We start from the raw sequence: 15,762 nt of genomic DNA, 5'->3' as shown, positions 1-15,762 counted from the left end.
GCTGGGCTTCAGTGCAAAGAGGTCAACACACTAACATTCTTGCTACCTTGCAGCCCAATTCTTGTTACTCTTGTGAAACTCTTGAACAAACAGTGGGCCATGTGGAAATATATCCTCATACAAATATTCTGGAGTGCCAGTGATAGGGCCATGCGTCTGTGAAATCATCTCTGTTCTTTACAATCTTATACATCTGCCAGGTTACCCATCCTTGCTGTTCTCGGGTTTGGATCGTTGCCTTGGGAAGATGATGGAGATGAGAGGAGATCTGGCTCTTACTCAACCCTCAGGAAACAAAGACCCCTTACACACACACACACAGGCACACACACACACATGCACACACGCACACACACGGCCATGCACACACTAGTTTCTCTTTTAAAGGAACGTAGTTGAAAATATCTATCTTTCAGATTGCCTAGGTTCTCCCTGAAGGTTAGACAAGTAGTGACTGAGGAAGCAATACAAATACAGAAAAGTTAATCATGGGACATAATTATGTCCTGCAGTAGATCAAATTCTCCATGCCATATGCCTAAACCTACGTATGTGTCAGGACCTTACATCAAGTACGGAGTCAAAAACACACTGTTTCCCCTGAAAAATACATGGAGGATAATCCTCCCTAAACTGTCAGCTGCTCATGGTTCTTAGTGCATGCCCATGCTTCCTTCTTGCAACTTCCTCCTCCACCGTCCATAGGAGCAGCCTGGCAATGGTACAGCTGACATGGCAGAGACATTGTTGAGAGCAAGAGATTCAGATGACACTAATGAGTGAGTGTGCAAAAGGGAAGAGGCTGAACGGATGTGGAAACTCATTGATGTCATTAGAAAGCACTAGATGTAACTGCGGTGTACTGGAATCAATCAATTAAATTGTTCATTGAAAGGTTACAAAAATGCCGGTATTCCACTTGCTGCTCTTTCTCTTCCACTGCTGAATCAATTCGGTATTAAACAATTCGTTTGAGTTTAAAGAAGGGAGACTGAAGAGCTTCACGCAGCTCTGTTTGAGACCAGAACGCAGATGGGAAACGGGCAGCGGAGGAGACAATAGGTCCCACACTGGGCCGGTGAGGAAAGGGCAGTGGAGGACTTGCTCCTGGAGTATTAAACACTGCCGAACAAGCTTCTGTAGAGGAAAGTCACCCAAAGGCTTAGTCCATTCGAACTGAGCTGAAAACGGATTCTTAACCTTGACTATACTGTAGTCTCCTATGAGATTTAAGACATACTAGTGCCTGCTTGATTCGCATCTTATTTTAACTAAATCAGAATTATTAAGTGTGCTATAGATCAGGGCCCAACACAGCTAAAGGTAGCCTAGAGGCTAAAGCCCTCGCCTTGCATGTGCTGGGATCCCATATGGCATTGGTTCTAATCCTAACAGCTCCACTTCCCATCCCGCTCCCTGTCTGTTGCCTGGGAAAGCAGTTGAGGATGGCCCAATGCCTTGGGACCCTGCACCTGTGTGGGAGACCAGGAAGAAGCTCCTGGCTCCTAGCTTTGGATCGGCATGGTTTTGGTCGTTGTGGATCCTTGGGGAATGAATCAGCGGATGGAAGATCTTTCTTTTTCTGTCTCTCCTCTTCTATGTATGTCTGACTTTGCAATAAAAATAAACAAATCTTGAAAAAAGGGTGCTTTAGATCAAATATGACATCATTTACATATACATATATGCATATTTACATTAATACGGTGGAGCTTAGACAAAAAGGTCTTTTAATGAAAATGGCAAATAATCAAGCATGTTCCTTAAACCGCAAAAGGTGATAAGCTAGGAGCTGTCACATTACCATGATGCTAGGCTCTCTTAGGCAATTACAAATATGTGAATGTGTTCCAAGGTGCTAATTTTCAACTAGTGGTGCAGACTCTATATACCATAGACATCCAGAAGAGGGAGGAATTACCAAGGATCAGGAGTCCCAGCGAAATCTTAGAATCTGAGTAGGAGATGGACCAAAATTTAAGGACTGATGTGTCAGGAAGCCACTGTTGCATAATAAACCACACAAGCCAGGCCCAGCACAGTAGCCTAGTGGATAAAGTCTTCATCTTGCTTCTGCCTAGGATCCCATATGGGTGCCAGTTTGTATCCCAGCAGCTCCACTTCCCTTCCAGCTCAGTGCTTGGGTCATGAGAAAGTAGGATGGCTCTAGGCCTTGGGATGCCATACCCTCATGCGGGAGACCTGGAAGAAGCTCCGGGATCCTGACTTCGGATTGGCTCAACTCTGGCCCTTGTGGCCACTTGGGGGAGTGAACCAGTGGATGGAAGATGTTTGTCTCTGTATCTCCTTCTTTCTGTAATTTGACTTTCCAAAACTAAATAAATAAATCAATAAATCATAAGTAAAATCTTTTAAAAATGTATTGGTCTACCATCACCTCATAACAATTAAGGTGTTCTATGCTAATCTTGGTTTCTATTAAGTTGAACTGTCTCACAGTCACAAGCTATTGTGATAAATTCTCTTTTTCAAAATGAAAATGTTAAAAAAAATTCCTTTGAAAAGTGTGGTCAAGATCATTTATGAAACCTTGATATATGAGACCCAAACAGTTTTTTCTCATCAGCCCTTTAACAAAATAGAAATATTTGTGAGGAAAAGGCTTCCTGGAGGTTCATTGTCATAGATAATCGTTCAGGTTAGTTAAATAATCGCACTTCAAGTAGTTCATTTGCAGTTCGAACCCAAGGTCCCTGGCTCCTTGTCTAGTTCATTCTCCATCAGTTACAGATGGATCTTGCAATTCAATTTAATAAACCTCAAATATAAAAAGTTATCAGCAAGAAAGGGGACAGTAAATTCTAGCCTCCATTAAAGTCAATGTTCATGAAGATACGGAAGGACGACTGAATGAAGGCATACATATTTCAGGAGAGCAGCACATCTTATGAATCTGAGTAGTGCTTATCACAGTCTGTTTCTACGTGAAGCTCATTCCAGTATGCACGAAACGATCAGACCAAAGTGGCATGGCAGGATATCCCGGCACAGCTGCATGGAAATATCATCCTTCCTTTTGAAGGTGAAGCGAGAACGCTTTGCAAGTGGCATTTGTGCCTTTGATAAATGAGAGCCTGACAGCACTTGGATATTGTTGACAAGTCGCACGCAGTAGGCGGGCAAGAGGGAGAGGATTGGTAGCTGCAATGAGCCAGATTTTGAGAGAACTGAAAATCTCTTGCTGTAGGAATTAACAACAGAAAAACCGATTCCATTTTCTTACATAGCTTTGTAAAGTTCCCCCCACACAGGGGGAACTCTATCAGTTTCTGTTGGAAAATGTTCCCCAGAAACGCAATTCAGCAGATTTGATGGAAAAGATTTTCCTTCAGCTATCAATAGCTAAATAATCTATTGTGATCATCACAATTTGTTAGAATCCCAAGTGCAGGTTTAGTTTAATATATTCCTTCATACTGAATATGGACATGTTTTCTGGAGTTTTATTGAAAAATGAAAGCGCGTATAAAGTGTATTCCAGCCCATTTAACTTTTCTATCTTCTTTTATGATCCAATGAATTTTATTCATGCTAGCAAGTCATACTGAGCCTCAATACTTTAGGATTAAGATTCAAATACTTGGTATATGAATAATTCTTAATAAAAATCAGTATATTTTTGCATTCGCCACTGTCGCCACTTAAAGGAAATGGTCCAACCTAATGGTGCAGCGCAGTAAATTAACTAATTTAAAAAACGGTGTTGACACAAATTCAACTCAGTTCTGTTACTGGGACTCAAGGCTGGTGAAAGTCAGATGGCTCCCCAGGAAGTCTTCCCCACAGCCATCCCACTGAGCACCTGAACTGCGTTTCTGGAGTCCTTCCCCATGCGGTGATCAGGTGGAAAATCAAGACCCACTTCCCAGCAACAGTAAACATAAGACAGATTTCAATTTCAGTGGACTGCATTTGCCAGAGAATGTTAATACAAAGGAAAAAAAACTCTGTCATAAGCTCAGAACAAACGAATTACCTAAACTGCAATGAAATTCTACAGGAAGGGCAGGTCTAGGCAAAGGGAAATTAGGGTTCTTTTCTACTCTGTGAAATCGGAGTTAAGACAGTGTAGTTATATGCAAATGTGAGAATAAACCCTGTGTGTTCCAAGGAGACTCCTATTTTTCTCCACTGGATAATGTCATGATGGAGAAACAGTGGCTGTGACACCTGCTAGAGCTGCTCACACTGTGGCATGCCTATGCAGAGCTTAGAGTCATGGGAAGGCAGCATTGAAGTCCTAGTGAAGAAAGAGCAAGTAGAAGACCAAGTGGAAGTGGACGGTTGGGAAACCGTGGATGTGAACTTTCAACGGGGAGTCAGTGATGAGGTTATGACTCCCACAACCAAACTGGAGAGAAGCAAAGAAATTGGGCAACGGGATACTAGGATCTCTTGAGGACTTCACATAGAAGAGAGAAGGTGGGATGCCAGGCAACACATGGCCTGAGTGATTGCAGTCGCTCTACAACAGCATGAAGACACAGAGGGGCAGAGGTGTTGAGAAAGATGGTGACTCCAGCTTTGTGTTAAGCTGAGTGTGAGTTACTAGGGGCATGCTAATTACCAATTCTTCGTAAGGAATGGCTTTGATCTTTACAGATGATGGATGGTTGAAGGTTACAGAAGCCATGGTCATGCAGGCAACAAGCTGGGAGGGTGAGCTAACCGGACACAGAGTGTGGGACACAGAATGTGCTGGAGATCTCATCTGTCATTGTAGGTGGCTCCGCTGAAGGGCTGAACCTTCGTGTTTATAGCAGGGCTGAGAAATACATGGGTAAGTGTGGTAGTAGTGGGCTGGAGCTAATCGTTTACGTCACAACAATTTTGTAAACTGGCTGCCCTCATTGAATAATAAAGTATACAGATCAAGAATGCGGAAATTGGGCGCAGCATGGTGATAGCCTAATGGTTAAAGTCCCTGACTTGCATTAGCGGAAATCCTATATGGGTATAGGTTTATATCCCAGCTGCCCGCCATCCCTTCCAGCTCCCTGCTTGTGGCCTGGAAAAGCAGTAGAGAATGGGCCAAACCCTTGGGATCCTGTACCCTTGTGAGAGAGCTGGAAGAAGCTCTTGGCTCCTGGATTCAGATCAGCTCAGCTCTAACAATTGTGGCCTTTTGGGGAGTGAATCAACAGACAGAAGATCTTTCTTGTTTTCTCTGTAAAACCTGACTTTCCAATATTATCTTAAAAACCAAAGATAATACAAGCTTATTCTATACTGCTTTTCAGAGTTTAGGATTTGGCTTTATTCATTCATTACAATTCTCTGATATCGATGCTTTTCAGAATATTGATGTTACTACAGCTACATGGCGGACCAGCCATGCTCATGTGCTATTGTGTAGCTCATTTCAAATCCATTCTCAGTGGCTTTGATAAATTGCACCCAGAGAATCAGAAAATCCAACAACTCGAGGCTCTTTCCCCAGAAAGTTGGTTGTTGAGCATTCATCAGCACCCCTCCCATTAAACAGAAATTTCCATAAGAAAGGAGAAGGGTCACCAGGGCCCAAGTGAGCTCCACTTCCCACCGCTGAAGGATCACCTTATAACACAGTTGTATTATGAATACAGCTCGGAGTTCCTGGTGGTCAGTCATTCTGGGAAGACAAAGCTGTGTGCTATGTGCCTGGAGGCTCTTGTGAAGTTCCTTGCTTAGGATGGAGCTCAAGGGCTGGTTGTGCATTGCTCTGTCTGGCTCTGGTTCTCTGCTCAAGCTCATCTGCATGAATTCATTTGGACATCTTTACAGCAGAACAACATGCTGCCAGTTGTATCTCTTACTTGTGTCTCTGAGCTCTAAAGGCAGTGTCTGGGAGGCAAGTGGAAGAAACTCTAACAGCACTGTCTATTTTCTCACTTCAGAAGTCCCTGAATTGCTTCCATCATATTGTCCTTGTGACACAAAAGGTGCAAGTGTGGCGAGATTCAAAACGCTGGGAAGCTGGCCCTGGTTCATAAAACTGGAGAAGGCAGGTGTCAGATTGATAGCTGAAGATCTGATGTCTTTTGTCTCAACCTAGAAGCTCAGTTTGCAGAAAAGCTAGAGAGAACATTCTGTAGAGCCACCACCAGGACACGCACTCTGAAATACATCGCAGTTTTTATCACCACAAGTCCTGAACAATATTTACACACAGAAGCTAGACCGTCATTTCCAAATTGTGTCTTCCTGGGAGGAGTAAAGGAAGTGTGATTTGGAGGAATTTTATAGAGTAGAAGAGTCCAGCCTTGGATGGTGATCAGCAATAAATACTGTCTATTTCTTTAAGGTTGGGAAAGTCTCTGTGTCTGTGATGAAGAACTCAACGCTTTTCATCATTTTTTTTCTGACCATTTCAGCTCAATCCGTCTCTTGTATGAGATTCTGTTCTCACCTTGGCTTTTTATATCATACTTGCTTATATTTTTTTCTGTACCTATCTTTGCTTCTCTCTCTCTGTCTCTCTCTGTGTGTGTGTGTGTGTACGCATTTCTTATTTTCATGCTTATGAGTTTTATTTCTCTAAGCAGTGTGCCTATCCCCCCTCTTGCTTCTTGCTTTCTGGTGGTGAATGAGGGACTATTTTCCCTCTCTTGCAAGCCCTTATCAATCCAACGGATATGCAAAGTCTTTGGGAAGCGCATTTAGCCTAACAGTGAAGACACTGATTGGAAAACCTCTATTTTATATTTGAATGCCTCACTTTGAGTTTACTTTCAGCTCCCAGTTCTAAGCTACTGATAGTTCAGGTGTGGCTCAAGGTTGTTGGGTTCCTTCACTCGGCATGGGAAGCCTAGATTGAGTGTCCACTTCCTGACTTAAGTTTGACCAAGCCTCGGCACTGGCAAGCCATTTGTGGACTTAACTGGTAACTGGAAACTCTCTATCTCAATGTCTCTCTACTTCTCAAGTATCCCTTAAAGAAAGAAAATCAGCCATCTAGAGACAAGCATAAAAAGAAGAAATTTTGAGCAGGTAAAATGTGTTCTAGACAGTTAAAAAGTAAAGTCAAAATTGAAGAAGTGTTTAATGTATTTGGGTAAGGCTATATCTTAGAACCTTTATGGAATCATTTCAAGAAAAGCAAAATTTATTAGGATATTTACTTTTATAATTGTGGAACAACAGAAAGCCTAGAGCTTAGAATTATTGAATGCCTTTTAGCCATATTCTGCATCCTGTAACATTTTTGAGAGTCTGTCTCGCGTCAGGTACCATGCTAAGATCTTGAAGCAGCGTGAGAAGGAGAGTAACAGCCATCAGCTGACAAGCACTTAGAATACAGGTGGGAAATTAGATGCTACTGTTGCTCATGCCAATTAGAAAGTCACCCTTTAATTGTGGAGATGTGACAGCTTTTCACAGGACTTAAAGGCTTCACCCTGTGTATGGGAGAGGATCAAATTTAGACACAGTCATAAGTGAAACATCATCAAAACACGGGCTCCTTCAGTCATCTCTACGTTGCCTATTGGCTGTTAGTCATCACGCTATCTCAGACCAAGCAAAACATCCAAAGGTATAATAAATGCTCTAAATCAGTGACTTAACACATTCTTTACATATTTTTCCTTAAAAAAAATGGACAGCTAACTTACAAAAATACTTGGGGTATTATGGTGCATCAGATTAATCTGATGCTTGGGATGCTCACATTTACCACCGACGTGCCTGGTTCAAGTCCAGAATATTCCATTTCTGATCCAGCTCCCTGCTAGCGCTATTTGGAACCCACAAAATTTGGTCCCAGGACATTGAATCCCCACCATCCACGTGGGAGATATTGGTTTGGCTTCAAAATGACATAATTCTGGCAGTTGCAGCCACTTAGGAGATAAGTAAATAATTTCAAAAAAACTAAACATGTCACTCAAAGCACAGGAGCTGGTGATGGGAGCAGGAGAGCCGTGTTTATTAACCCACTATGTTACATGTAATTTAGAACCAGCACTGCAGACTGAACCCATTTATCACACACACACACACACACACACACACACACACACACACACACACTCCTCATTTGAATGGTATTGCACCTACTACCTGTCTGTGCCTGGAGAGGTACTGCCTGTATATTTATGTTCTGGGAAGGGCAATTTCCTTGGATAGCTTTAGAAGTTATCTCTCACTGAGTGGCACATGGAATAATGTGGAGATCTCTGAGAAACTCTCAGATCAGAGTGCTATGATCTCTTCCATCAAACACTTGATTTGGTTGGTCTGGGGCATGAGCAGTACTCTATACTGCTCCAGGTGAGAGCTCGCTGTGGGTCAGTCTGGACAGTGTGTCCCTGAGGATCTCAGGGATAAACACCTGATGGTCAAGAACTTGGGAATATTCTGAACTGAGAGAGGAGGAAGTCATGTTGGGACAGTGTTGGAACGGGCAGAGCGCACTCACGTGTGCCATTCAAGGCAAGCCAGCTGGAATGTGGGGCCAGGGTCTCAGACTAGCCTCATTCTCAAAGGAGTTCAGAAGTATGGATTGTGTTTCTATTTACAGTCTGCAAATGTTTACATTTGGGCAGCTGATTTGCTATCTGTATACCTATCTATGGATGAAAATTTATTTATTTATTTATTTTTTCTTTTTTTTTTTCTTTTTTTTAAATTTTATTTTAAATTCATTAATTACATTGTATTATGTGACACAGTTTCATAGGTACTGGGATTCCCCCCACCCCTCCCCAAACCCTCCCACCATGGTGGATTCCTCCACCTTGTTGCATAACCACAGTTCAAGTTCAGTTGAGATTCCCCCATTGCAAGCATATACCAAACATAGAGTCCAGCATCTTATTGTCCAGTCAAGTTCAACGGCTTCTTAGGTATACCTTCTCTGGTCTGAAGACAGAGCCAGCAGACTATCATCCCGATCAATTAAAAGCTCCAACGTACCATCAGCAAAAATTTACATCACCATGGAATTAATTGACATAGTAATGAGTAACCAATATGGTAAAAGTAAATGCGATTTCTTATCCACCTTCTGTGACCACCTCATTGACATTTCAATTTTGGTTTATACACAACATATAACATTCATAACATAACTTGTCATACATAACATCGTGTCATCTTAAATTAAGGCAAACATGTGGTATTTAACCTTTTGGGATTGGCTCATTTCCCTTAGCATTATGGTTTCCAGTTTGGCCCATTTGGCCACAAAGAACTGCATTTTGTTTATTTTAATAGTGGATGAAAATTTATGCAGGGACTGAAGAATACCTACTTTTGAGCTAGAATCAACCAAAAGCATTGCCACTTTCGTGACTTTGTTCTTTGTGAAGAGCTTTTATTCCGAACTCCTCACTCAGTTGCTGGTGCAAATGCAGGACAAATGCCAGAAGATGTTCCATGACTAACACTGTTCCATGACTAACAATGTTTATAATTCATCACTGTTGCCCATAACACTCCCATACCCAATTTTGCAGAATAGATATGTTCATAATGAGATAGTTATTTCTTCCCCTCCCACTAGGCACAAGAGGTTGAAGATGAGCTTCTCTCAGTAGATTACACACTAGAGCAAAAAGTGTATAAAATGAGATGCAGTGTCTTCTCGCACAGGCTTCGCTGGAGCACCCATGAGCTGGCTCTGGTATCATACTCAGAGCTAGCAGGAGACAACCTCAGAACAAAACGCAGGTGCTTTCTGTGGCAGGAAGCTTATTTTACTTCCAAATGTACCGTATCAAAAGTGGGTCTATCAGCACTTCTAAAAGTTTCAATTGGAGAAGATCAACTGCCTTTCGTGAGAGTTGCCATTTGTTATGCTTTACTATGCAAAGAAAAAGGGAAAGAGAAAGAAAACCTTTAACGTGGGATGAACACCTGTCCTGAAGAGACACCTCTTGCTGTCATTCCTTTGTGTTGAAGCCTCCGCTCTCTGAATTGCGTGCTTTTTCCAGTTCATTTGCCTCACCGCTTCCCTCTCTTCTTGTCCCGTGGAATATTGGTGCATCTGTCAGGTTAACTATTATCAAATGATAACTCTCTGTCCGTAGCCATCCTTTTACTGTCCTGGTTTAATGTTTTCATCCATTGCTCCCACCAGATAAGACAATGTTTCTGGAGTTTTAGGTTTCCAATAGTGTTTTTGTACATAAAACTTTCCTCTGAGTTTGATGAGTTCAAATTTAGCTGAGTGCACACACAGAGACGAAGCAACTAGGGAAAAGGAAATGGTTCCACTCCCTTGTGATGAGGAGAACAAGGCATGGTGCCCGCCATTCCCCAAGACTAGAAACTCTACCCAGCCTTTCCAAAGCTGTCCCAAGTTCACTACCGCTTTGCAGCATCTATAGGAATGTCTCTTACTGTAAAGAAAAGGTTAGTAGCTGTGTTTTCCAGCTGTTTCACAGCAGCCAGATGTCTAACCAGCCCACTTAGCAGCCTGTTAGTGCCTGTTATCTAGGAGAACTATTCATTCTGATGAGATGTAGCACTGAATGTCATTAGGTTTGGGTGACAGCAGATTGGCTATGAAGGCTGCTCATTTCATCAGTGAGGCTACAAAGATTGGTCTGATGAATGAAACTCCAAGCCCTTACCATGTCCCTCCTGCCCTGCTCTGCTTCTTTGAGTTCCATTTCTTACAGGTAGCATGCACAGGAACATTGTACATGATGAATACATTTCATTAAAACAGAATCTTTAGGGCCCGGCGGCGTGGCCTAGTGGCTAAAGTCCTTGCCTTGAAAGCCCCGGGATCCCATATGGGCGCCAGTTCTAATCCCGGCAGCTCCACTTCCCATCCGGCTCCCTGCTTGTGGCCTGGGAAAGCAGTCGAGGACGGCCCAATGCATTGGGACACTGCACCCGCGTGGGAGACCCAGAAGAGGTTCCTGGTTCCCGGTATCGGATTGGTGTGCATTGGCCCGTTGCGGCTCACTTGGGGAGTGAATCATCGGACGGAGGATCTTCCTCTCTGTCTCTCCTCCTCTGTGTATATCTGGCTGTAATAAAATGAATAAATCTTTAAAAACAAAAAAACAAAAAAACAGAATCTTTAAAATTGTATCCAGAGGTCATTTGTCCTAAAGGGCTCATTTTTACACCACAATATATATATATTTTTTCATAGCAGTGGTTGCAAGAGGAGATCTCTCTCTCTCTCTCTCTCTCTCTCTCTCTCTCTGTGTGTCTCATATTCTTCCTCTACGTCTCTTTTTTCCTAAAGATGGCTTTTATTGGAAAGATACATATACAGAGAGGAGGATAGACAGAGAGAAAGATCTTCCATCTATTGAATCACTTCCCAAGTGGCCACAATGGCTGGAGCTGTGCTGAGCTGAAGCCTGGAGCTTCTTCTGGGTCTCCCATGAGGGTGCAGGGTCCCAAGGCTTTGTGTCATTCTTGACTACCTTCCCAGGCCACAAGCAAGGCATTAGATGGGAAGTGGGGTTGCCAGGATATGAATCGGTCCCCATATAAGATCCCAGCGCATGCAAGGAAAGAACTTTAGCTGCTAAGCTACTGTGCTGGGTTCTCTTTTTAATAGAAATTTACCTTCATAGCTGGTGAGTTTACAGCTTATGGAAGCATGTTTGTTAGTGCATAGGCATTGATTGTTGTTTTATTTTATTTTAGACTACTGCAGATTTCATGGTAACTGCTGATAGGCAACTGCAGGGGTGGGGACTGTTGGTGGGTTTGGAAAGATTGAGGGGGAATGTTCAGAGTTCAAAGTTCAAGTCAGTGAGCCATGTGGGACCTGGAGGGGTAGCACGGCTGGGAGCAGATCTTACAGTCAGCCTTTTCTGTTGGTCCCAAGCACCTGCGAAATAGATAAGGAGGTATCTAGACAGGAGATGCTGAGGTCGCCAGCCATGCCTGCAGCCCCTCAGGACCTACAGTCCTGCCCAAAGACTCCATCACCTCTCCGGAAAGTGGAACAATCTCGGCTTCCATGAAATTGCCATTGAGAACTCCGAATCGGCATGGGTCAAAAATAACCAACACCACTGCCAGCTACATCCCCCAAATAGCTTCTAACTAATTACAATATCATTATACTAAAACAGACATGACTGATACTCTTACTGTATCAGGCACCTGACACCACAAAGTTTCGGAGACACTCTAAAACAGAAATGGACTCAACCCTATTCCAAACTCTGTCCTGTATGATGATTCGATTCAAGGCCACCCCAGACACCATCTTCTATGGCTCAAGGTTATGGGAAGGAGTGGCATTGAGTCGGTGAGTGCAGGTCCCTCTTAGGTTGGCCAGTAGTCCCTGTTTCATCCAGATGTGCACTGTGCAGACAATGAAACCCTGTATCTGGGCTAGCCTCTAGTTATGTTCCATTCTCCAATTCTTCCTTGCTTTGGAGACAAGAAGCTAAATCCAGTCGCCCAGTATGTTTGCATTTGTCCAGAACAGCCTGGGTGATTCTGACCTAAGACATTTTTTGAGCTAAGTATTATGTCTGTAAATTGGTGCGAAACAAATACTCCTAAAACCAAAAATAATATTTTAAAACAAAATTGCAGTTTTGATATTATGAGAACTAAGAAACATTGACTCTATTCCAGAAAAGATGGATCTTCCAAAGAACAGGAACATTGACGTGCACGCAAATATGAAGCCTAACAACTACCGAGAATACATTTTCCTTATTTCACTTAACAGAACAATCTCAGAAAGTCAACTTTATATCCATTTTACAAAATACTTCAGCAAATATGATTGTTGTGGTTGGTGCTTCAGAGCCAGAACTTTATTTCCTTTCCTCTTACAAAACGCTATCTTCTTTCTTAATCCTCGATTATGGAATAATATCACTTCCTAATCTATCAAGGTCTATAGAGTTTAAAGGAATTCAACACAATTGTTGAAGTCAAGCGTTATCAATACTACTACTTTGTAGCAAAAGATCCAGAAGCCCTGAGTAAACATTTAAAAGAAAAAGGAAGCTCAAGACTAAGAAAAATTTGAAAGCATGTAAATGAGGTAATCCCCAGTAACTTTAAAAATGCACAAATGTGTTAAAATGAACAGCAGATTGTTTTAATCAGAAGTCATGTTTTGAAGAGTCCTACTAATACATTTTTTTCTATTTCATGTCTAAATATTCAAAAGCACTTCTAAATCCATATGAGTGAGGAAAAAATAAAGCAGTAGACCTTCTGTATCTCTATGGATACAAAAAAAAACAGATATAAGCTCTATCATGATTTACGATCTTTGTCATGAATTCTACATTCAGTGATATGAATATATTCATCCCATCTTTACGTGTAAGACAAATGCAGCAAAATGTTAAACATATGTGAGCCACATGGAAGAACATACTGAAATATGCTTTTATATTAGAAAACCAAGTTATCTTTTTAAAAAGAGACATCCCTGATAATATCAAAGGACAGAATAATTGTCGGATGTCTGTAAGTGAAGAAAGAAGACAAACTTCACACAATGCAATGCCAATTAGATGGACAACACTTGCCAATGTCTGTAGGATACTCAAGTTAGAACTCTTTACCCTTCAGTTATTAGACAATATGGGAATGGGTGCAGAAAAGGATGGAAGGAGGGAGAGGTGGGGAAACACAATTGATGGGTACCAAAACACAGCTGGAAAGGTGTTCACTGTCCGGCAGCGATGGACTGATGCACGGAACCAATAATCATACACACAGACTACGGACTGATGACCAACAGCCAAAGTTTATTAAAAGCCAGAGACTTTAGAGATCGAGGGCCACATAGACAAGGAAAGAGGGGCTGATACAGTTGGCAGGCAGACATGCAAAGGGGATCAATCAGTAAACAGTGCATTCTTCTAACAGGCTCCTCTCTTTGATCTGTTGCCTGAACTTGAGGATTAGGGAGTACCTGCTTGTGTATTTCCATATCAACTGCTCCTGGAGCGGTCTCAACAGGATTACAGCTGGCTATGTCAGTACACCGGCAAGGCTTCCCATTTGTTCTTTCGTAACCAATTGTCTTCCTATAGAACCAAGTCATATGTGCTGGAGTTCTAACGGCAATGCACCTTATGCTTCTCTGAAAAATAGGAAGTGGGGAGGAAGGAAAATTCCATTATGTGAATTTCATCAAATTTGCTGTCTTAAATTGGGGGGAAAACGAATATTGAATATTTTCCACATAAAGACCAACATATTTGAGAGGATCCATTTACCTTGATTTACTGTTCATTGTCCTGCAGTGATGGATTTGGTACACGGAGCCTATAATGACATGCGTGGACTACTGACTGATGGTCAATAGCCAAAGTTTATTAGTGTCATCAGACTTTTATAGACTGAGAGCCACATAGGACACAGGAGGAGGTATTGAGCTTCCATAGTTCCCATAAACCTTTCTACGGAACCCATTAATTTTTTCTACACCCCTGTTTGGAACTATCTTTTGTTTTGTTTATCTCACCAAGTGTTTGCATTCAAATAATATCCAATCAGTTGTGCTCATACCAATGTTATCCTATCAGTTGAAATCCTATGCTCACTGTCCTAGAATCACAATGTTCCCCCCCTACAATTTACCATCAATGTATACATGTATTGAAACATTGCATAATATCTAGTAAAAAGACACAAGCTGTATGGGTCAACTATAAACTAACCCCCAGGGCTCGGCGTGATAGCATAGTGGTTAAAATCCTCGCCTTACATGCCTGGGATCCCATATAGTCACATGCCTGGGATCCCATATAGTCACCAGTTCTAATACCGGCGGCTCCGTTTCCCATTCAGCTCCCTGCTTATGGCCTGGGACAGCAGTTGAGAATGACCCAGAGCCTTGGGACACTGCACCCACATGGGAGACCCAGAAGAGCTCCTGGCTCCTGGCTTCGGTTTGGCTCAGCTCTGGCCATTGTGCTCACTTGGGGAGTGAACCATCGGATGGAAGATCTTCCTCTCTGTCTTTTCTCCTCTCTGTATATCTGGCTTTCCAATATAAATAAATAAATAAAATCTTAAAAAAAAAACTAACCCCCAAAATGCAGTATTTGTAGTTCTGCGAGGCTTATTTTAATATTTGTCAATTTGATTTTATTTTAATATTTAGCAGAATGAATGAATTTGAAAGGATTGTTTGGGGAGAAGGGGAGGGAAGGTTAGGCTGCTCTAGGGTTGGAAGGTGTCTGGAAAGTTCCTGTGAACTCTCTCCTCCTGACTCTGGACAGGTTCATCTGTGGTGCAACTGATGTAAGATGGAGACCTCTAATGTATCTCATGGGTCACGTGTCTTCCATCAGTCAAGGGTCATAGTAGAGGACTACAGCAATCAAGCTCTGTGCTGGTCACTCACAGTTATGAACATTTACCTGCACCTGCTGGCGGCTCAGTTCCAAAAGTCCCCAGTTCAGGCAGGAAATCGTCTACCCCAGTGAAATGGACAACTGTCGGAAAGCCACACACACCCAGGGCTCTTTTGTAAGTGTATGCAAATCTCATTTTCCAGAGGCTTGCAGGAAAATGGGGTGTATGGGGAATGAGGGGAGCAGTGACATAGCCCACATGTAGATACACAGCCAAGCAGGTCCGGGGCAAGGGATCCATGAAATGGTCTAAAACTCTCCAGGCTTTGGAGTTCCAAAGGCAGAACCCAGACTGGAAGCGGGTGAGGTTCCTCCTTTTACGGAAGACACCAAGCGATCTATGTGCTTCCATCATGAAATGGCACACCAGGCGATGCTGTCCTAGAATGAGGACCCGGCCAACTGGCAGAGGTTGAGCTCATAGGAACAGAACCTAGAAGCAGAA

The sequence above is a fragment of the Ochotona princeps genome, chromosome 29 (genome assembly GCF_030435755.1).
Source record: "Ochotona princeps isolate mOchPri1 chromosome 29, mOchPri1.hap1, whole genome shotgun sequence".
NCBI lineage: Eukaryota > Metazoa > Chordata > Mammalia > Lagomorpha > Ochotonidae > Ochotona > Ochotona princeps.
The sequence above is the reverse complement of the archived record's forward strand: the minus strand, read 5'-3'. Positions refer to the sequence as shown.